Source organism: Schistocerca piceifrons, chromosome 6, assembly GCF_021461385.2.
Source record: "Schistocerca piceifrons isolate TAMUIC-IGC-003096 chromosome 6, iqSchPice1.1, whole genome shotgun sequence".
NCBI lineage: Eukaryota > Metazoa > Arthropoda > Insecta > Orthoptera > Acrididae > Schistocerca > Schistocerca piceifrons.
The window spans coordinates 585,566,654-585,590,127 of record NC_060143.1 but is presented as its reverse complement, the minus strand read 5'-3'; positions in this window follow the sequence as shown (position 1 = coordinate 585,590,127).

Here is a 23,474-nt window from a genome sequence, read left to right as displayed (position 1 = left end):
TTCCCAATGTAAAAGCTCTGCCAAACGCTGGAAAAGTTTTTCAACGGTAGTCAGTACTCTGCCTTCTCGCGTAAACTGTTTTTAAACATTTTAGTGCAAATCTGCCGATTTTGAGTTAAGCGTTGTCTAGAGCTAGTACGGTGCTCCCGATTGCCTGAAATTCTGATTAGTGGCGTCGTGCCTGCGACTTTTTGTTACTTTTTAAAAATTACCCAATGAAAATTATTCATATTATTTGCTAGGCGTGACGCTCTTCACCCCAAGTGAAGCGGTGCCGACATGTCGGCGCACCGCCCTTAACGAAGAGAAGGAATTTCGTAGCGAAATACAGGTGCATTCATTCGGAAGAAACAACAGAGATTGGTATCTACAAAATGAGCACCCATTCCTCTGTCTTCTAGGAAGCAGGTAGTCTGACAATATCGCATTCTTTACAGCTGTGCTTTCATCACATGGCTCTGCTTGTAAAATGGCAATTTTTTTGCTCAGGACTAGGTGTTCGTCACAGCTCATTATACAGCCTCTTTATGTAAAACTCTGCCGGCCGCTGTGGCCGAGTGGTTCTAGGATCTTCACTCGGGAACCGCGCTGCTGCTACGGTCGCAGGTTCGAATCCTGCCTCGGGCATGGATATGTGTGATGTCCTTAGGTTAGTCAGGTTTAAGTAGTTCTAACTTCTAGGGGACTGATGACCTCAGATCTTAAGTCCCATAGTGCTCAGAGCCATTTGTAAACGGTATATTACGCAGACCACGGCTAGCGGAAAGACGTGTGAAAGTCGACACCCAGGCATCCGCCCTGACAATGCTTGGGCCGTGACTGGTTTCGGCGACCAAACCAGACCAGTCACTCTGCTCCCTGAACTTTCCCTGCTGGAAGCTGGACCGCGCTCCACTGGAGACACTACTGGGGGTCAGAACCGCTGCCCTAGGCCTCTGCTCTCCTGTTAGCTCGTAAAGAGACATCTAAAATACGCAACTGCAGAGGTACGTAACATGCAAACTATCACCAGGTTAGAGGAAGTATTTAATCCTCGCAATCACTACTATCACCAACATTCATCATAACATACTAATTAATTGGCAGGAGAATGACTAGGTTTGATAGGATCCGAATTTAACGTAATGAAATGTGAGATGTGCCTCTCCGGCAATGGACTAACACGTTTCAGCGGACTATTTACAGTCAATAGGCAAATAGGTGTGCGCAAGCTGCGTCTCCTAGAGGCGGTAGGTCTGACGCCTGTGAGCTTGCAAAGACGCCGTCGTTGTTGTAGCTGTTGTTCGGAACTCTCATTATTTTGGCTCTCGTTGCCTTGGCCCCTAGGAGCTTGTGTATTGGCTACCTGTGGCACCGTCCCGCTATGTTGCAGGGGTCATACGCCCAAACACAACATCCCTCCCCCCTCCAAGAGGAGAGATGGTGAACCGTCCAGACTGTACGGAGTTTAGTGTTGCCGTCAACGCTATCCAGAGGGATTGATGGTCCAGGGCTGTCGCTGTTGACATCCATAGGAACGGGGCGTTGCCTGCAGAAGGTATGCTGGTCGTGAACTGGTGTTGGGGTATCCAAGGGGGCCTGGTCCTGAGGTTATTGCAGCGGCTGCTGGAGGAGGTAGCTCTCTTTCCCCAGATGGATAATATCTGGAACAGTAGTAGTGGAGAAGTCTCCTGGTGAGTCGCCTTAGCATTCACTTATGTCTCTGGGACTAATCTGGTAGCTGGACACGACTGTGGCTCCGCTAACCAGATGGACGATGGGTGCTGAAACCCTAAGCTGCCAACCCCAGGGAACACCATTCGCACACATCATCGTGGATCTTATAGGCATGGCGGTGAAGCCGGTGGGCGGAGGATTAGGAATTAAACGTTTTAAAATGGATGACTGGGATTGCTGTGGTTGGTCATGCAGGTACTCCATTATGCTCGCTCTGCCCTGTGGCACAAAAGGATAGGAACAGAGGAGTAAGCTGAGGTCATCATTAGCCGGCCGGCGTGGCCGAGCGGTTCTAGGCGCTTCAGTCTGGAACCACGCGACCGCTAAGGTCGCAAGTTCGAATCTTGCCTCGGGCACGGGTGTGTGTGATGTCCGTAGGTTAGTTAGGTTTAAGTAGTTATAAGTTCTAGGGAGCTGATGACCTCAGATGTTAAGTCCCATAGTGCTCAGAGCCATTTGCACCATTTTTGATACAACGATTCTGGTTTTATCGTTGTCGCTGTGAAGGCGAATTTAGTATCCGATGGTGGTTTGGATTCCCCGCCTAGCGCGCTTATCGATAGTTAGAACACGTCATAGATATGGGGATGCAGACAATCAACATGATGCACAGCAGCCCCGGAAAGCACGTGAGGTGTCGCTGCCCTCTGACGAATGTTTGCAACTAAATGCCGCGGCCCAGCTCTGGCTAGCCTCTCTCTCGCTGATCTCTGAAACAGGGTACACCCCATTGATTGGCAGAGTCGTGACCTTGCCTGATTTACGCCTGTAATTTGAATTGCTCCCTGAATTGATGTATACTCTTAAGACGACTTTTATACCTTCCGAACTTGTTTTGGTTATCCGTTCACTTCGTAAACTCCGCTGTCATTCACCTCCGGAACCACCTGCATCATTGTGCCAGTCTTTACATTATCAACAGTGTGAGCTATCATAACTGTGTTCTACGTACCCAGACTTGGAGATGGAAGAGGTGGACACTATTGAGCATTAACAGTTCGTAACGATAGTGCCAAAACGCCTGTTTTTTTTGGATTTGTATGAGTTTTTTATCTGTCGGTCACCCGCACTTCAGAAATTTCGTGACGTCACTGAGGACGGGAACCTTGAGCAACTGCATGGCAGTTGTCGTGGCATCTCTGGGAAAAAATGTGACATTACGATCCGATTCCTTGCAAATTTGTGGTACGTTCCTGTGGGACCAAACTGCTGAGATCATTGGTCCCAAGGATTGCACACTACTTAATCTAACTTACACTAACTTACGCTATGGAAATACACACACCCAGGACCGAGGGAGGACTCGAACATGTCCCTGTATACGCCGTAATTTCACGTATCTCATCTTCGTGGTCCTTACGCAGAATGTATGTTGGAGGTATCAGAATCGTTCTGCAGTCAGCTTCAGATGCCGGTTCTCTAAATTTTCTCGATAGTGTTTCTCGAAAAGACTGTCGCCTTTCCTCCAGGACCGGCCGTTGTGACCGAGCGGTTCTAGGCGCTTCAGTCCGGAACCGCGCTACTCCTACGGTCGCAGGTTCGAATGCTGCCTCGGGCATGGATGTGTGTGATGTCCTTAGGTTAGTTAGGTTTAAGTAGTTGTAAGTTCTAGGGGGCTGATGACTTCAGATGTTAAGTCCCATAGTGCTCAGAGCCATTTGAACCATTTCCGCCTGGGATTCGCAGTTGAGTTTCTCAAGCATGTCTCTACAGTTGGGTGTTGTTCGGATCTAACTGTAACAAATCTAGCAGCGCGCCTCTGAACTGCTTCGAAGCCTTCCTTTAATCCGACCTGGTACAGGTCCCAAACACTCGAGCAGTACTCAAGAATAGGTGGCATCAGCGTCCTATATGCTGTCTCCTTCCCGGATGAACCACACTTCCCTAGAATTCCGCAATAAACAGAAGTCGACTATTCGGCACCCCTACCACTAGCCCCACATACTCGTTCCACTTAGCAACGTTACGCCCAGACATTTAAACACGTGACTGTGTCAACCAGGACACTACTAGTCTCGTATCTGAAAATACAGGTCCGTTGTTGTTTTTCGTACTCATCCGCAGAAACTTACATTTTTTCTGCATTTAAAGCTAGCTGACATTCATCATAGCAACTAGAAATTTTGTGTAAGTCATCTTCTATCTTCCTAGACACACTCAACTTCGACACCTTACCGTACACCATCGCATCATCAGCAAACAGCCTCAGATTGCCGCCCTCCATGTCCGCCAGTCGTTAGTGCATACAGAGAACAACAGCGGTCATATCAAACTTCCCTGGGGCACTCCTGACGATACCGTCGTCTCTGATGAACACTCACCATCGAGGACAACATGCTGGGTTCTGTTACTTAAGAAGCCTCTGAGCCACTTACATATCTGTGAACTTATTCCACATGCTCCTACGTTCGTTAACAGCCTGCAATGGGGCACCGTGTCAAATGCTTTCTAGAAATCTAGAAATATGGAATCCGTCCGTTACTCTTCATCCATAGTTCGCAGTATGTCATGCGAGAAAAGGACAGGTGATTTTCGCACGGACGATGCTTTCTAAAACGATGCTGATTCGTGGACATACGCTTCCCAGTCTGAAGAATATTTATTATATTCGAACTGAGAATATGTTCAAGGCTTCTGCAGCAAACAGACGTTAGGGATTCAGCGGGTCCTTTCTTTTGCCTTTCTTGTACACTGGAGCCAACTACGCTTTTTACCAGTCGCTTGGGTCTATGTGCTGAACTAGAAATTCGCGATAAATGCAAGCTAGGTAAGGGGCTAATGCTGCAGAGTACGCTATGTAAAACCGAATTGGAATTCAACCGGAACCTGGTCACTTATTTGCTTCCAAATCTTTCAGTTGTTTCTCTCCGCCAAGTACACTTATTTCTATGTCATCCATATGGGAATCTGTCCGATGGTCAAATGACGGTATGTTTGTACGTTTCTGCGGAGTGAACGATTTCTTGAAAGCGAGCTTCGGCTTTTGTTTTGCTATCTTGAACTCCCACACCAGACTGGTCAATAGGGGACTGGATGGAAGCCTTAGACACGCTTGGCGATTTTACACAGGATCAGAATTTTCTCCGGCTCTTTGCCAGATCTTTAGCTAAGGTGTGACTGTGGTACTTGTTCTACGAGGGGCGTTCGAAAAGTCCGTGCAAAGTCCGAGAGATGGCACCACCGACGCGTATTGACGTCATGTTTAGTTAGTAGCATCTTTGGAAAGAACGCACACCAAGTTTCAGCCATATTGGTCTATATCTTTGGCATTCGTGTGAATCAAGGAAGTCGAGTGATTGTCAAAAAATGGACGAAAAGAATTTCGTGTGGTGATTAAACATTACTTTATGAGAGGTAAAACGACTCAGGAGACTGAAGAGAAGCTTGATAAACATTACGGTGACTCTGCAGCTTCGATTAGAACAGTTTATAAGTGTTTCAAAATTTTCAGAGTGGCCATATGGGCATAAGTGATGCTGAGCGTTCTGGACGCCCTGTGGAGGTTACGACTCCAGAAATCATTGATAAAATCCATGATATAGTGATGGATGACGGAAGAGTTAAGGTGCGTGAGATTTCTAGTGCTGTGGGCATCTCGTATGAACGGGTACATAATATTTTGCATAAACATCTGGACATGAGAAAGCTATCCGCAAGATGGGTTCCGCGATTGCTCACGTTTGACCAAAAACGGAATCGTGTGAAGTGTTGCAAGGATGGTTTGCAGCTGTTCAGGAAGAATCTGCAGGACTTCAAGCGTCGTTTCGTCTCTGTGGATAAAATACGGATACATTACTATACTCCTGAGACCAAAGAACAATCTAAACAATGGGTTACCAAGGGAGAATCTGCACCAAAAAAGGCGAAGACCATTACTTCGACTGGAAAGGTTATGACTACTGTCTTTTGAGATTCGCAGGGGATAATCTTCATCGACTATCTGGAAAAGGGTAATACTACACTACTGGCCATTAAAATTGCTACACCAAGAAGAAATACAGATGATAAACAGGTGTTCATTAGACAAATATATTATACTAGAACTGAGAAGTGATTAAATTTTCACGCAATTTGGGTGCATAGATCCTGAGAAATCCGTACCCGGAACAACCACCTCTGGCCGTAATAACGGCCTTGATACGCCTCTGCATTGAGTCAAACAGAGCTTGGAACTTGGATGGCGTGTACAGGTACAGCTGCCCATGCAGCTTCAACACGATACCACAGTTCATCAAGAGTAGTGACTGGCGTATTGTGACGAGCCAGTTGTTCGGCCACCATTGACCAGACGTTTTCAGTTGGTGAGAGATCTGGAGAATGTGCTGGCCAGGGCAGCAGTCGAACATTTTCTGTATCCAGAAAGGCATGCACAGGACCTCCAACATGCGGTCTTGCATTATCCTGCTGAAATGTAGGGTTTCCCAGGGATCGAATGAAGGGTAGAGCCACGAGTCATAACACATTTCAAATGTAACGTCCACTGTTCAAAGTGCCGTCAATCCGAACAAGAGATGACCGAGACGTGTAACCAATGGCACCGCGTACCATCACGCCGGTAATACGCCATTATGGCGATGACGCATATACGCTTCCAATGTGCGTTCACCGCGATGTCGCCAAACACGGATGCGACCATCGTGATGCTGTAAACAGAACCTGGATTCATCCGAGAAAATGGCGTTTTGCCATTCGTGCACCCAGGTTTGTCGTTGAGTACACCATCCCACGCGCTCCTGTCTGTGATGCAGGGTAACCGCAGCCGTGGTTAAAAAAATGGTTCAAATGGCTCTGAGCACTATGGGACTTAACAGCTGTGGTCATCAGTCCCCTAGAACTTAGAACTACTTAAACCTAACTAACCTAAGGACATCACACACATCCATGCCCGAGGCAGGATTCGAACCTGCGACCGTAGCAGTCGCGCGGTTCCGGACTGCGCGCCTAGAACCGCGAGACCACCGCGGCCGGCGCAGCCGTGGTCTCAGAGCTGATACTCCATGCTACTGCAAACGCCGTCTAACTGTTCGTGAAGTTGGTTGTTGTCTTGCAAACGTCCCCATCTGTTGACTCAGGGATCGAGACGTGGCTGCACTATCCGTTACAGCCATGCGGAAAAGATGCCTGTCATCTCGACTGCTAGTGATACGAGGCCGTTGGGATCCAACACGGCTTTCCGTATTACCCTCCTGAACCCACTGATTCCATATCCTGCTAACAGTCTTTGGATCTCGACCAACGCGAGCAGCAATGTCGCGATACGATAAACCGCAATCGCGATAGGCTACAATCCGACCTTTATCAAAGTCGGAAACGTGACGGTACGCAATTCTCCTCCTTACACGAAGCATCACAAAAACATTTCACCAAGCAACGCCGGTCAACTGCTGTTTGTGTATGAGAAATCGGTTGGAAACTTTCCTCATGTGAGCACGTTGTAGGTGTCGCCACCGGCGCCAACCTTCTGCGAATGGTCTGAAAAGCTAATCATTTGCATATCACAGCATCTTTTTCCTGTCGGTTAAACTTCACGTCTGTAGCACGTCATCTTCGTGGTGTAGCAATTTTAATGGCCAGTAGCGTGTTACAGGTGCTTATTATTCATCGTTATTGGACCGTTTGAAAACCGAGCTGCAAGAAAAACACCGGCGATTGGACCACAAAAAGTTCTTTTCTACCACGACAATGCACCAGCACACACTTCAGCAGTTGTGCTCGCAAAATTAATGGAAATAGGATTGCAACTCGTTTCACACACCCTCTATTCCCCAGACTTTGCTCCCTCGGACTACTATTTATTCCCCAATTCGAAGAAATGACTGGCGGGACAAAGATTTTATTTAAATGACAAGGTGATTGCAGTAACTAATAGCTATTTTGCAGACATGGAGAATTCCTATTATTCGGAAGGGATCAACAAATTAGAACAGCGTTGGACGAAGTGTTTAAGTCTAAAGGGAGACTATGTCGAGATATAAAAAAAGGTTTACCCCAAACACGTGAGTAGTTTTCATGTTTGCACGGACTTCTCAAACGCCCCTCGTATTCTTCGAACACAGATCTTTTCTCATACGCACTAATACCTACTAACCCTCGGCAGTCGTCCTTTGTGCATTCCCTTTTGAACCGAGACTGCAACAGCCGCTGCTTCCTCAGCATTTTCTGAATTCCGTCATTAAACCACAGTAGATCTTTCCCAGCCTTTATCCACTTGCTATACACGTAATTCTCCAGATCGTGATTTACAATCTGCTTGAACTATGCCCATAATCCCTCTAAGTCGATCTTACTGGAACTGAGTGACTTCGGTTTACTTTCTAAGTGAGGTGCTAACAACTGCTTATCTGCTCCATCTAGCAGAAACACTCTCCCATCATTCTTAACTGATTTGTTAACTTCTGTAATCATAGTCGCTTGATGATATCGAGTTCACTAGTCCCTGTTTCTATACTGACAATTGTCGATAAGATCCGACCTATTCGTAGTTACAAGGCCTAAGATATTTCCATTTCATGTGGGCTCCCGATCTAGCTGCTCAAGACAGTTTTCAGAAAACGTCTTCAATAGTACTTCGCACAAGTGTGTGTCTGTACCACCACAATGAATCCATAGACATCTCAGTCTATACTCGGTAGGTTAAAGTTGCCTCCAACTAGTACTGCATGAGCCGAGTATTTACGCACTATTGACCGTAGACATTCTTTGATTGACTGTGGAACCGTCACAGCAGAATTGGATGGCCGGTAAAGACATCCGACAATTAACTTGAAATTACAATCAAATCAATACCATTAGCTGCTGACAGGCGTTGATATATATCATCGGGGACAGTTGAAAATGTGTGCCCCGACCGGGACTCGAATTCGAGACTCGTGCTTACATGGCAGATGCCCTATCCATCTGAGCCACCGAGGGCACAGAGGATAGTGCGACTGCCCGAGCAACCGAGGGCACAGAGGATAGTACGACTGCAGGGACTTATGGCCGGCACGCTCCCCGTGAGACCCTCGTAACTTATAGTCCACACACTACATTCGTAGTGCCCCTGCCATTATACCCATTACTCGCGGCAGACAATCCACGCAGTCCCGTAAGAGTTGAGGCGATTCGTGTGCATCTGCACAGAAGAAGAAGGTCATGGCCGCTATTGCCAGAACTACATACTTATGTCCATATGGCAAGAACGTCTTTCACGAGTAATGAGTGTGTTGTGGTGGGACGCTACGACTATAGTGTGTGGACATAGAAGGTGCGAATGTGGGTCTCGCGGGAGGCGTGCGCGAGATAGTCCCTGCAGTCGCATTACCCTCTGTGCCCTCGGTCGTTCAGATGGATAAAGCAGGAGATCCCGGTTTCCAGTCCCTGTCAGGCCACACATTTTCAATTTTCCCCGTTGATGTATATCAACGCCCGTCAACACCTAATCGTATTGATTTAATTGTAATTTCATTCTAGAGAGCTGTCCGAAAGAACAGATGCCATCTTCATATTCAAACAATTAGCTTACCTTCACCTTGACCTGTTAGACGCGACAATTGTCACACGGAATTTTGACCTCAATAGTTAGAACATTGTTGTCAACAGCAATGAACACTCCCCCTCCTATGGGCTCTAATCTGTCTTTCCAGTATACGTTCCATGACTCGCTAAGTATCTCAGAGCTTTCCACTTCGGGTTTCAGCTACCTCTCGGCCCTAAGAATAATTTGAGCGCCAGGATTTTCCTGGAGGGCAGTAAATTGGAAAATTTAATTGCGAATACTTTAACAGTTTAGTGATAAAATTTTGACAGTCGAAGTGTGTTTACTCTGAACGCAGTCTGACGTCTCTTGCTGCGTATCGACTGCCGAGTGTTCACCAGAGTACGTCACACTACCGTCTGGTCTAAAAAACCCACAAGTCCTCTGCTATCCGAAAGCCGCCTCCTTCGTCCAGTGCATCCCTGACCTATCAAGGGGAGTCGTACAAGTCCCCACTCGATAACGCAGATCTAGAAATCTGCAGCCCAAACCGCCACTGCTTTACTAACATTTTTTTCAGCCATTAAAACTTACGCCAAAAGCATTACATTCATTAATGGCACCTTTTCGTATTCCTTGTACTACGTCGAACTGACTACGTCCGTCTGGTGTTGATGGTGTTATGGATTAGTGAGTGACAGTATACAGTCTGCCTGCAAATGAAGTGCGAAGTCGTCACGTGGAGCAGCTACAGGATTTTCCCCGATACTTCCGCTACACGCCTTTTATATCAGTGCCGACGCAGTGGCCTATAGATCGTATAAATAACAACCTAACTGCCTCGCAGCACGTCACCGTCTTACCTGAAACACGAAATGGTTTGTACTATACGTGTCACAAACTTTTTACGCGGACACAAGCAAGTTATGAACCGATACGGGGTTGACGGACTTAGAGAGTATTTTTATCAGCTACAGAGGTATGAATGCACGTAAGGAAAGACCTGGGCTTGGTCAGGCGAGGAATAATTATTGCTGGTCGGTCGATCAGTGGACGTTGATGTAGAGTATCAGAGGGACCAGTGAAACGACCGCCTCTGTCAGACGATCTAGAGAGACTGACAGACACAGAGACACAACTCGTGTCCGGTATGTCGCAGGGGCCGGTCTGCGAGCGCCATAGTCAGAAACTGCAGAAGTGATACCAACAATCTTATCTTTCCTGGAGGTGTCACATTCAATGGTCGAGCTGCGGCACGTACGACACACATCACGGAAGTGGGTGCCAGATGTACCGACACAAATGAAAGTCTACGCAGATTGTAAGGAGTGTGTCAGAACTCTCCATTACATTGAAAACTATACAGCCAACTTAACACTACTCTTTGCATTATGTAAGATTAGAAATAAATCTGTGTCTTGGTTCTAAAAGGGCCAAGGTCAAAAATTTTGGTTTTAAGTCATAAGCTTCTGAATATTTTCTGTCATTTTCTGACAACTATTGACAATATATTTGGGGCTGTTTGTTACTGTCATTATAGTAAATCAACTAAACTAAAGCTTATTTTTAAATAATAAATCTCTATAATTTTAAACTTCAAAATTAAAGGACTTGACACTGGCCCTTTTTAAAATCATGAACTCTCTTTCATTATTTGACATTGGCCCTTTGGACATCAGGGTCAGGTACACTGAATAACATCTACATCTACGTGATTGCTATTCGCAATAAAGTGCCTGGCAGAGGGTTCAACGAGCCACCTTCAAGCTGTCTCTCTACCGTTCTACTCTCGAACGGCACGCGGGAAAAACGAGCACTTAAATTTTTCTGCGCGAGCCCTGATTTATTTTATCGTGATGATCATTTCTCCCTATGTAGGTGGATACCAACAGAATGTTTTCGCAATAGGAGGAGAAAACTGGTGATTGAAATTTCATGAGAAGATCCCGTCACAACGAAAAACGCCTTTGTTTTAATGATTGCCACTCCAATTCACGTATCATGTCTGTGACACTATCTCCCCTATTTCGCGATAATACAAAAAGAGCTGCCCTTCTTTGTACTTTTTCGATGTCATCCGTCAGTCCCACCTGGTGCGGATCCCACACCGCACAGCAATACTCCAGAATAGGGCGGACAAGCGTGGTGAAAGCAGTCTCTTTAGTAGACCTGTTGCACCTTCTAAATGTTCTGCCAATGAATCGCAGTCTTTGGTTTGCTCTACCCACAATATTATCTATATGATCGTTGCAATTCAGGTTATTTGTAATTGCAATCCCTAAGTATTTAGTTGAGTTTACAGCCTTCAGATTTGTGTGACTTATCGCGTAATCGAACTTTAGCTGATTCCTTTTAGTACCCATGTGAATAACTTCGCACTTTTCCTTATTCAGGGTCAATTGCACTTTTCGCACCATACAAATATCTTATCTAAATCATTTTGCAGGTAATTTTAAGATAAATATTTCCCAGTACTCGTTATTTAAATCACTTTACGCATTCCTCAAGAATTTAATAACTGATAGCAACTGTTACATGTTTCAAAAATCACATTTTATCACCGTGAATCATCAAACCACTGTTTGGTCTTATAATCAGGTGGGAAACTTTATTTACATTTCTTAATACCGGACAAGCAATTTGCACACACTATGGTTGATACTGTAGAAGGCGAGAGGAAAAATGTGTCACTCGTTTCCGCCACTATCACCATCGTCGTCCTCCCCTTCGTAAGGCGTCTGTTTATTTCTTTCGCCTGATTGCGTATTGGCTCTCACGTGATTGATCAACTGCATGTAGAATGGACGACTGCTTACACTGATGTATGGAGGGAGATCCCTTAGGTCCTTTAATTTCTTTTCTGAAACGGGTATTATGGCATCAGAAATAGGTACAAGTTTTGGCATAGACAAGCATCGAGTTTTCTTTCTGTTCAGATCTATCATCTTGAATGGTTCTTCTTCTATGTTTGTAGGAGACAATTCCTGGCATACCTGAGTGATACTTCATCCATTTTATCTTGTTACAAACAATAGGATTCCCTTCTGTGTTAATTTTCTTGTGCAGATAATGACTTCTCATCAGGTCTTTAAAGTTGTAGAAGTCCTTTTGTTCCAGCTCTATTGCCGTTATGGCCGGCTTTCGGGGAACCATACGTATTAATTTGGCCCAGTCTCTTGGCAGTTGTTGTTTTCAAAGAAACTTGTGGATGATTTCCAATGTCTTCCCTGAATCATGAATTCTTCCACTATTCTCAGAAACATAACGGCAATAAAAATATTTCTGTTTTGTCCGGTACACGAATCGCTGTACAGGTGTACCTCAACAATTTCGTCGGCCAGTTTCATCAAATAATCGTATAGATAAGAAGCTATTTCTTGGCCACTTCTGCCTGCCATTGTTTCATTCCAAATGTAACATACTGGAGAATATTCTTCATGTCTCTTTACATAGATGGTTAAGCTGAAGGTCCAAAGTTGTCTTTTGTAAAAGGCCACACCACAGCGTAGAAAAGGAGCGGTTAGACATTTCTGCAAATCGGACGCCAGGGTTACTACATTGGAATTCTGCTCAGCTTTTTTACCACTGTCTTTCTGATCGTAAACAGCCTGGGTTAAATCCAAATGATGCTGTCGTTCCACTACAGCCTTGCAAAGGTCAGCATCATCAGTACGATTCTTGAGTAACATGACGTATTTGTCACATTTTGCAAAAATGTCAGTCTTTGATTTAGGAAGCTAAAATTGAAACAGGTCACAAAAACACTTCGATAATACGCTTCACTTCTTGGCTTCATACCTTTGGTTTGGCAAAATTCTTGATAGAGCCGGTACATTGCTGAAATACTCAAGTCTAGAGATAAATATTTCTTAGAAGAATGAGATCGAGAATAATGGCTTTCGTAGGAAGGAAATATGTTAATGTGTTCCTTTATTAAATCAACGCCGTCAGATTGAACTTTCGGATGATTAGAATGTTTACCACGTCCATCTTCAGAACACACTCCTCCTTCAGAGCCCCGTATTTTCTCTACAATTATTCTTACCTTCTTCTGTATTAAAGAAAATGCCCTAAGGATCATATTCTGACATACTTCTATCTTAATCTGCAAAGGAGGACTGTAAAGAAAGTACTTCCTGGAATATTTTCGCCTCCTTGCAGTTCTTTCAGGTTTGTTCCTTAATTGCTCCACATGTTTCTTTTCCTCAGACACATGATTAGCTATGAACTGATTTTGAGCTTCTGGGGACAATTTCTAATATTCTATGAACATTTTCGCTCTCTCTTCGTCATTCACTTCGCAATTTTTCCTGCACTTGCACGATGATTTCAGAACTTTAGCAGATATAAATTTTCCTTTCGACATCACATATTACTTTTCTACAGTTTTCAATTCTTTCCACCGATTTTTCTCCCATAATTTTTCGTTTCGCTTTCTTTTCCTGGATGAATCCTGTGGATCACATTTCTTCCTCACCCTTCCACTGAACTTTTTGTTGTTTCATTGCCAGGCCCCTGGTGAATTAGATCAATTTCTTCAATCCTTGAAGATTTTTTAACTGTCTTTCGTACAGCTATATTCCCTCCGTCACTGAATTCATCACTACTTTCGCCACCACTTGGAATGTATTCATCAGAATCTTCAAATACATCTTCATCAGAACTTGAAATCACGTCTGCCAATAATGACGAACATGTATTTCCTTCTGTATTGGTACTGGGATGACCTTAAAGAAAATAAAATGAAATAAATTTAATACGCGGTTGACAATACTTTAGAGTCGCATTAAGTAGAGATGCCAGTCAGTTTATGGTCTTGTGTTTGAAAAATTAGGGATAAATGCTCCTGATACCAGCAAATTTCAGTAAACATACCTTCAAGGTAAAAGGACGACTTCAGCGGTGATATTTCAGGTGCAGTTTGTTCCTCAAGTTCTTTCTTATCGCCTGTGTGAAACACGATGTTTGTGCCCACCAAGATTGTCTAGGATCCTCACTAACAATTCGCCGAATGGTTAGAGGAATTGTGAAAGAACAACTCCTAGTGTTGTGTATTCCCGCCAGATTTAAGTCCAACGTCACAGCAATGTTTCAATTGTCGAAACCATCTCTCAGTAAAAAAGGCCAATGTCGACATTGGCCCTTCTTACAACAAATGTAAAATAAGAGGGAGTGACAATGCCAAGATTGGGCCTTTTATGCTGATTGGAAACTTGATAAAACACTTTGGGGCTTACGTCTTGAAACCCCAGTATCTCTCATCCTATGTGGCTTAGACATTGGCCGTTTTAACATTACGAAGAGAAGAGCACGTGAAACTATATGGCGTATACCAGTAAAACCAGTTTTGACAAATGCTGACATAGTCCCTTTTAGAACGAAGCCACAGAAATAAGCATCAGATATCGATAGAAACAACCTGAGGGCGGCATGGGAGCGCGATTGTAAGCATTGTTATGAAACTAGGTCTGAGGGCGAAACAGGGGAGCGCGAGTCTATGTAGTGTCGGTCGAGAGCTCGAAGACAGAGGACGTGTCACGCTGCCCTCACGTCGGTGATGGCGGATCATACCAGACTCAAAGCCTGATTTCATTTAAGCGGTCAGGGGAGATTTAGATGGCTTAACTACAATTGAAGATGGAATTCAAGGTAAAATTCTAAAGCATAGAATAAAGCGCAACTGGGGGTTAGGGTCGTGATTGTTAGTCCGAGTTTCCAATAATCCCATGTTTTGCTTGTCAGTTAAAGAGGCGTCCTAACCCTCCATATAAATATGTTGTGGTTAGCAAATGTTAATGTAACTTTGAAACTGAAATAATTTGTTAATCAGGCACTCAGCCATTGTTGTTGTTGTGGTCTTCAGTCCAGAGACTGGTTTGATGCAGCTTTCCATGCTAATCTATCCTGTGCTAGCTTCTTCATCTCCCAATACTTACTGCAACCTACATCCTTCTGAATCTGTTTAGTGTATTCATCTCTTGGTCTCCCTCTACGATTTTTACCCTCCACGTTGCCCTCCAATTCTAAATTGATAATCCCTTGATGCCTCGGAATGTGCCCTACCAAACGATCCCTTCTTCTAGTCAAGTTGCGCCACAAACTCCTCTGCTCCCCAATTCTATTCAATAGCTCCTCATTAGTTATGTGATCTATCCATCTAATCTTCAGCATTCTTCTGTCGCACCACATTTCGAAAGCTTCTATTCTCTTCTTGTCTAAACTAGTTATCGTCCGTGTTTCACTTCCATACATTGCTACACTCCATACAAATTCTTTCAGAAACGACTTCCTGACACTTAAATCTATGCTCGATGTTATAAAATTTCTGTTCCTTGCCATTGCCAGTCTACATTTTATATCCTCTCTACTTCGACCATCATCAGTTATTTTGCTCCCCAAATAGCTAATCTCCTTTACTACTTTAAGTGTCTCATTTCCTAATCTAATTCCCTCAGCATCACCCAACTTAATTCGACTACATTGCATTATCCTCGTTTTGCTTTTGTTGATGTTCATCTTATATCCTCCTTTCAACACACTGTCCATTCCTTTCAGTTGCTCTTCCAGGTCCTTTGCTGTCTCTGACAGAATTACAATGTCATCGGCGAACCTCAAAGTTTTTATTTCTTCTCCATTGATTTTAATTCCTACTCCGAATTTTTCTTTTGTTTCCTTTACTGCTTGCTCAGTATACAGATTGAATAACATCGGGGATAGGCTACAACCCAGTCTCACTCGCTTCCCAACCACTGCTTCCCTTTCATATCCCTCGATTCTTATAACTGCCATCTGGTTTCTGTACAAATTGTAAATAGCCTTTCTCTCCCTGTATTTTACCCCCGCCACCTTCAGAATTTGTAAGAAAGTATTCCAGTCAACATTGTCCAAAGCTTTCTCTAAGTCTACAAATGCTTGAAATGTAGGTTTGCCTTTCCTTAATCTTTCTTCTAAGATAAGTCGTAGGGTCAGTATTGCCTCACATGTTCCAACATTTCTACGGAATCCAACTTATCTTCCCCGAGGTCGGCTCCTACCAGTTTTTCCATTCGTCTGTAAAGAATTCGTGTTTATTTTGCAGCCGTGGCTTATTAAACTGATAGTTCGGTAATTTTCACATCTGTCAACGCCTGCTTTCTTTGGGATTGGAATTATTATATTCTTCTTGAAGTCTGAGGGTATTTCGCCTGTCTCATACATCTTACCCATCAGATGGTAGAGTTTTATCGAGACTGGCTCTCGCGCGGCTGTCAGTAGTTCTAATGGAATGTTGTCTACTCCCAGGGCCTTGTTTCGACTCAGGTCTTTCAGTGCTCTGTCAAACTCATCACGCAGTATCATATCTCCTATTTCATCTTCATCTACATTCTCTTCCATTTCTATAATATTGTCCTCAAGAACATCGCCCTTGTATATACCCTCTATATGCTCCTTCCCCCTTTCTGCTTTCCCTTCTTTGCTTAGAGCTGGGTTTCCATCTGAGCTCTTGATACTCATGCAAGTGGTTCTCTTTTCTCCAAAGGTCTCTTTAATTTTCCTGTAGGCAGTATCTATCTTACTCCTAGTGATATGCACCTCTACATCCTTACATTAGCCCTCTAGGCATCCCTGCTTAGCCATTTTGCACTTCCTGTCGATCTCATTTTTGAGACGTTTGTATTCCTTTTTGCCTGCTTCATTTACTGCATTTTTATATTTTCTCCTTTCGTCAATTAAATTCAGTATCTCTTATGTTACCCAAGGATTTCTATTAGCCCTCCTCTTTTTACCTACTTGATCCTCTGCTACCTTCACTATTTCGTCTCTCAAAGCAACCCATTCTTCTTCTACTGTATTTCTTTCCCCCATTCTTGTCAATCGTTCCGTAACGCTCTCCCTGAAGCTCTCTGCAGCCTCTGGTTCTTTCAGTTTATCCAAGTCCCACGTTGTTAAATTCCCACCTTTTTGCAGTTTCTTCAGTTTTAATCTACAGTTCATAACCAATAGATTGTGGTCAGAGACCACATCTGCCCCTGGAAATGTCTTACAATTTAAAACCTTGTTCCTGAATCTCTGTCTTACCATTATATAATCTATCTGAGACCTTCCAGCATTGATACTTTTATCATTGTCAGGCATTTCGCCATCATTAATACTTGTCAAACTATTATTGGGCAAGATGATTTCTGAAGTTTTAAATAGACTTAATTTATGAAATCCCTTCTTACAAGTTATTTAGTAGTTAACAGGAGCCAAGTAAACATTTTTTTATAAAATTCACTATTAGTAACAATAAACTTTAGCCGCTGCTGCTGCGAATTGCTGTAAACCACATGGGAAAAGACAGTCACCTAAAGAGGCGAATGCAAAAGTTAGGGCCAAAACAGAATCACTGACACGCTACAACTTGTCATGTACTCTAATCCAGCAAATTCCGTCGCGCACGTCAGGTTCTGTATCACTTGTAAATTCTTATTCAGAGACGCAGTCAGTAGGCTTAGGTATTCATTGTTAAAGGTTCATTTGTTGCTGTAGTTTTTCATATTCAAATATGCAGTCAGATAACTTATCCAAATTTTAGTTTTAAGTTTTTCATGTAACGGTCTGTTGACGGCTTAAATGACAATTAAACTGACACTACTTGGAACCGCGCTCCCATGTTTCGCCCTCAGATTGTTACTATCGATATCTGAGCGCTTGCACAATTCAATGAATAGCGTTAAATTGGCTATATTGTTTTCAATGTAATGGAGAGTTCTGACACTCCTTACATTCACAGACGAGCATAGGCTATATTTGTTGTAGCTACGTTACATTTGTTGTAGGTGCGCTATAAGATCTGTGAGAGAGAGGCAATGAAAGGAGAAAGATGAACATCTGCCACGGGCTAGGATGTAACTGCCTTAAGGGAAGGAAGTCGGCCGTGCCCTTTCAAAGGAACCATCCCTGCATTTGCCTGAAGCGACTTCGGGAAACCACGGAAAACCTAAATCAAGATGAACCGTCGTCCTGCCGAATGCGAGTCCAGTGTGCTAACCACTGCGCCAGCTCGCTGAGTCTGTTCGGATTAAGAATTTGATGCTCTGACAGGGGAAAATGCTGACGTTTTGCACATCTTGTTGGTATGGAAATTTATTAACTTACTTTGTGTGCTGCCTTGTGTCTTGTCATGGGGGAGGCCTCGTCAGAGAGGTCCATCGCATGAGCGTCTAGGGAAGTGATTCCAGTGGTGGTTTCCCGTTGCCTCCCACTGATGATGATGAAATGATAATGAGGACAACGCATGACCCATTCCCTGAGCGGAGAAAATGTCCATCCCAGCCGGGAATCGAACCCGGGTCCCTTGGCGTGACAGATCGCAGCGCTGACCACTCAGCTATCGGGGCGGACGAAATTTATTAGATATAAAAAAATCTATAGGTGTCTGCTTGTATAGCCTCCGATATCTATTGCTTGCAACCCTCCATTAATATTGAAACCAAGGAGTATAAAAATCGTAAATAAGAAACAACGCGAGGCAACTGGCTGCATTGTGTGTTACAATAATACATTTCTGAAGAGAAAAACAGCTGTCTGACGGCGCAGACGAATTTTTTTCTGTGATAAACATCTTGCATGAACCTGGAAAAGGTGTTGTGTTACACGTGGATATAGGAATCAACTGGCTGTGAAAATGTGGAGAGCTGAACAATTTTCAGCCAATTTTAGGAATTTTGAACAGAAATGTAATGTTGCTGCGGCGCGCACATGCGCATTGCTGCCGATAGCAGGCGGGGCTGAGAGCCCTCCACGGCGCTTTCTTGCCGACGTGGCGTGTTCCTGGCCACACTTATTGCTGCCGTGGGAGAGAATAGCCGTCCTGAGCTCAGCGCAGCCGGTACCGAGCTACGGATAAGCTCGTAGCGCTGCAGAAAGCGGGACGTGGTTCACGAAACGTCACGGCAGCTGCCGGTTGTTCGTCAGCGGATATGCCGTTACAATTTTCCGAAGCAGAGTACATGTGCGTAGGGTCTGGACCAGGATGAACTGTGCTGGCGAACAAAATGTATATCATTTTCACACTCATGGCAACACCCGACACTTGCCGTCTGTGGTCAATCACGTTCAAAGATCTGTAGGAAACGCACGATAGGTACAATGAAGGCTCGTTGCGTTTTCTACCCTAAAACTGCACATAGAAAAAGTTTCTGGCGTAGCGTAACATTTACACTTTCGACTGGAACATAATTATGCTTGTTTTTAATTTCCTGATTCATTTAACAGCTATCGCTTTACATTGTGCCACTCAGACAGAAGTCAGTATACACTACTGGACATTAAAATTGCTACACCAAGAACAAATGCAGATGATACACGGGTATTCATTGGACAAATAAATTATACTAGAACTGACACGTGATTACATTTTCACGCAATTTGGGTGCATAGATCCTGAGAAATCACTACCCAGAACAACCACCTCTTGCCGTAATAACGGCCTTGATACGCCTGGGCATTGAGTCAAACAGAGCTTGGATGGCGTGTACGGGTACAGATGACCATGCAGCTTCAACACGATACCACACTTCATCAAGAGTAGTGACTGGAGTATTGTGACGAGCCAGTTGCTCGGCCACCATTGACCAGACGTTTTGAATTGGTGAGAGATCTGGAGAATGTGCTCGCCAGGGCAGCAGTCGAACATTTTCTGTATCCAGAAAGGCCCGTACAGGACCTGCAATATGCGGTCGTGCATTATCCTGCCGAAATGTAGGGTTTCGCAGGGATCGAATGAAGGGTAGAGCCACGGGTCGTAACACATCTGAAATGTAACGTATGCACTGTTCGAAGTGTCGTCAATGCAAACAAGAGGTGACCGAGACGTGTAACCAATGGCACCCCATACGATCACGCCGGGTGATACGCCAGTATGATGATGACGAATACACGCTTCCAATGTGCATTCACCGCGATGTCACCAAACACGGATGCGACCATCGTGATGCAGTAAACAGAACCTGTATTCATCCGAAAAAATGAAGTTTTGCCATTCGTGCACCCAGGTTCGTCGTTGAGTACACCATCCCACGCGCTCCTGTATGTGATGCAGCGTCAAGGATAACCGCAGCCATGGTCTCCAAACTGATAGTCCATGCTGCTGCAAATGTCGTCGAACTGTTCATGCAGATGGTTGTTGTCTTGCAAACGTCCCCATCTGTTGACTCAGGGATCGAGACGTGGCTGCACGATCCGTTACAGCCGTGCGGATAAGATGCCTGTCATCTCGACTGCTAGTGATACGAGGCCGTTGGGATCCAGCACGGCGTTCCGTATTACCGTCCTGAACCCACCAATTCCATGTTCTGCTAACAGTCTTTGGATCTCGACCAGCGCGAGCAGCAATGTCGCGATACGATAAACCGCAATCGCGATAGGCTACAATCCGACCTTTATCAAAGTCGGAAACGTGATGGTAACGCATTTCTCCTCCTTACACGAGGCATCACAACAACGTTGGACCAGGCAACGCCGGTCAACTGCTGTTTGTGTATGAGAAATCGGTTGGAAACTTTCCTCATGTCGGCACGTGTGGGTGTCGCCACCGGCGCCAACCTTGTGTGAATGGTCTGAAAAGCTAATCATTTGCATATCACAGCATCTTCTTCCTGTCGGTTAAATTTCGCGTCTGTAGCACGTCATCTTCGTGGTGTAGCAATCTTAATGGCCAGTAGTGTATGAATAATATTTTCACTTTTGACTTCCTTTCTTTGCGTTTATGCCAAAAGTTGCTAGAGTTTATTAACTGTCAGAACCACCTTTTATTCATAGGGCGGTAATACTTTATGTGAGAGACAGCTCCTGTGAGTTAGCCCCAGCTAACCTCGAAATGAAAACGTTGCTACGCCTGGTACCAGTTTATTTTTTGTGCATGAAAGGTGTTCTCATCAGTTAGTCTCGTTTTAGAGACGTTACCTGTTAAACTGTCTCGGATTTTCTTAAAATTTTACGTGGTACTTTGTTAAACGTGCAGAGGAGAATTTAAAAGTTTCTAGCCCACAAACTATGATGTTCTGAAGATGGGAACCTCTTAAGTGAAGGGTGAGAAAATGTCACGGCAGTGTTGGCCGCGTCTGAAACCGCTGTAGCCGCGCAGAGTGGCCGCGTGGTTAGAGGCGCCATGTCACGGATTGCGCAGTCCCTCCAGCCGGAGGTTCGAGTCCTTACTCGGGCATGGGTGTGTGTTGTTCTTAGCATAAGTTAGTCTAAGTGGTTTGTAAGACCGATGACGTCAGCAGTTTGGTCCCTTAGGAATTCACACACATTTGAAAGCGCTGTGTTTGAGGGAATAAGTGTGACGAGGGTGCAAGGTCTGTCAGATGGATGGATGGGCCATCAGTTGGCGCTGACCGCGTTGGGTCAGTCTCACGTGACTTGTGGCCGGACGTCGTCATGGTCTGGAGCAGGGCTAAGAGCCCTCCCTGTGTTGTTCCGACTGCCCCCAGTAAGCAGCAGCCGATTTCCAGTTTGTGTGAGTCGGCGCCACTTTGCGTTTGTCCAGCGTGCTGGTGACACCGCATCCAGAGCAGGAGCTTGTAGTGCGACAACAGCAGTTGGTGTAGGACAGGTGCCGGCATCAAACTACGGTGCCCCAGCTAACACCCGCTGTGCTGGAGAGCGCAGTTAGTAACTAAATTAGCTGAGGGTAAGGGTGTCAGCTGAACAGTGAAAGCAGGGCAAACTTTACATTCTTACCCACGACTGATTATGGTCTTGGTAAGTTCGCTTGGGACAAAACTTCTGAAGTCATCGGTCCATAGACTAACACACTACTTAAACTAACTCACGCTAAGAACATCGCACACACCCATGCCTGAGGGAGGACCCGAGCCTCCAGCGGGGGCAGTCGCCCGAACCGTGCCAAGACGCCTCAGACCGCCAGCTGGTTATGTTAGAGTTTTCTCTAATATTTATAGATACAGCTTTACTGTTACTACAACTACTCTAGAACTGCCATAATTGCATTAATCTGTCACGTTAATACCTTTCATGCAATCATTTGAGAACAATTGCATCTGAAAAAAAAAACATGTGAATCTAGGATAAGCGGTCTTTCATTTCTTATGCTACAAGTAAAACGTTTTCCAAAAAGTACTTCAGCGACTTTGCTTCGTTAATATGTAGCACGCCTTTCAGCACCACAGCAGATAACTCGACTTTCAGCTTCGTGGCTTCCTTGAATCAGACCTAGACGTGGACGCGGTTCTTTCTGTGGCAAGACAAAGAAGTCAGCCGTACAGATTCCGCGACAAAGAACTGCGGCAGTGGGTGCCAGCAATGCATGGCTGTGCGTATTCAGCTTCGCCAAACGAGTGCTGTTGTAACATGGGCTAAACGTGCAGATCATGAGTGTTGACCCCCATATTGTGTTTAATCAGTGCCACTGCAGCCGGCTTCCCATACATACTGAATCACTAACACACACACACACACACACACACACACACACACACACACACACATTCTCCAATGGTTTACATACAGTGTGTCGTATATATACTGTGGCTCTAGGCGTCTTACCTACTTCTTAATGTTCCCCCGTCACTTGCGTGATGCTGTGAGAGGGGTCACTCCAGTCCAGTATGGAACACATAACATTCACGCCTCCATAGAACTTTCCTGGCGTGCGCTGCTTGAATCGCTTAATTTGTATGAAAGTAATGAAATTCAGTTACATAACACTCTTCTCTGAATTTTATTCATAATTCTAAGCAGTGGCCTGCAAACAAAACACGCCACTGCAGGGAAGTTGTGATTCCTTAGTTCGCTAATCCGCCCCACGCAAATCCGGGCTGCGTCACTAGTTTGCAACAACTTCAGCTGGTCTTTCCACAATTACCTGCTCTACGTACATGACTGGTGGCAAGAGATAAACCACTGCTACGACGGGACACGTCCGTGTGCAGACCCCACGTTTCGCACTGCTTCCGCCAGTCCTTATGTGTGCATCACCGTGGTAAGTTTAGCCTGGAGTAAACACCTGCCACTTTTCTTCAGGCGAGAGTCGGAGTGGCGCAGTGTGGCCGCTGCACTTGACACAATCTCTGCCTCAGGGAAATCTAGGACCCGCTGCTGTTGGCAGTGTGCCTTCGACAAAGGCTCGCAACATTTGCGTGCGACCACTGAGAGCCGTAGTTTCAGGTGCAGAGTCGCACAGCACAGCCCTTGTACAAAACTATGTGATCAAACGTATCCGGACACCCCCAAAAACATACTTTTTTATATTAGCTGCATTGTGCTGCCAACTGCTCCCAGGTACTCCATATCAGCGACCTCAGCAGTCATTAGA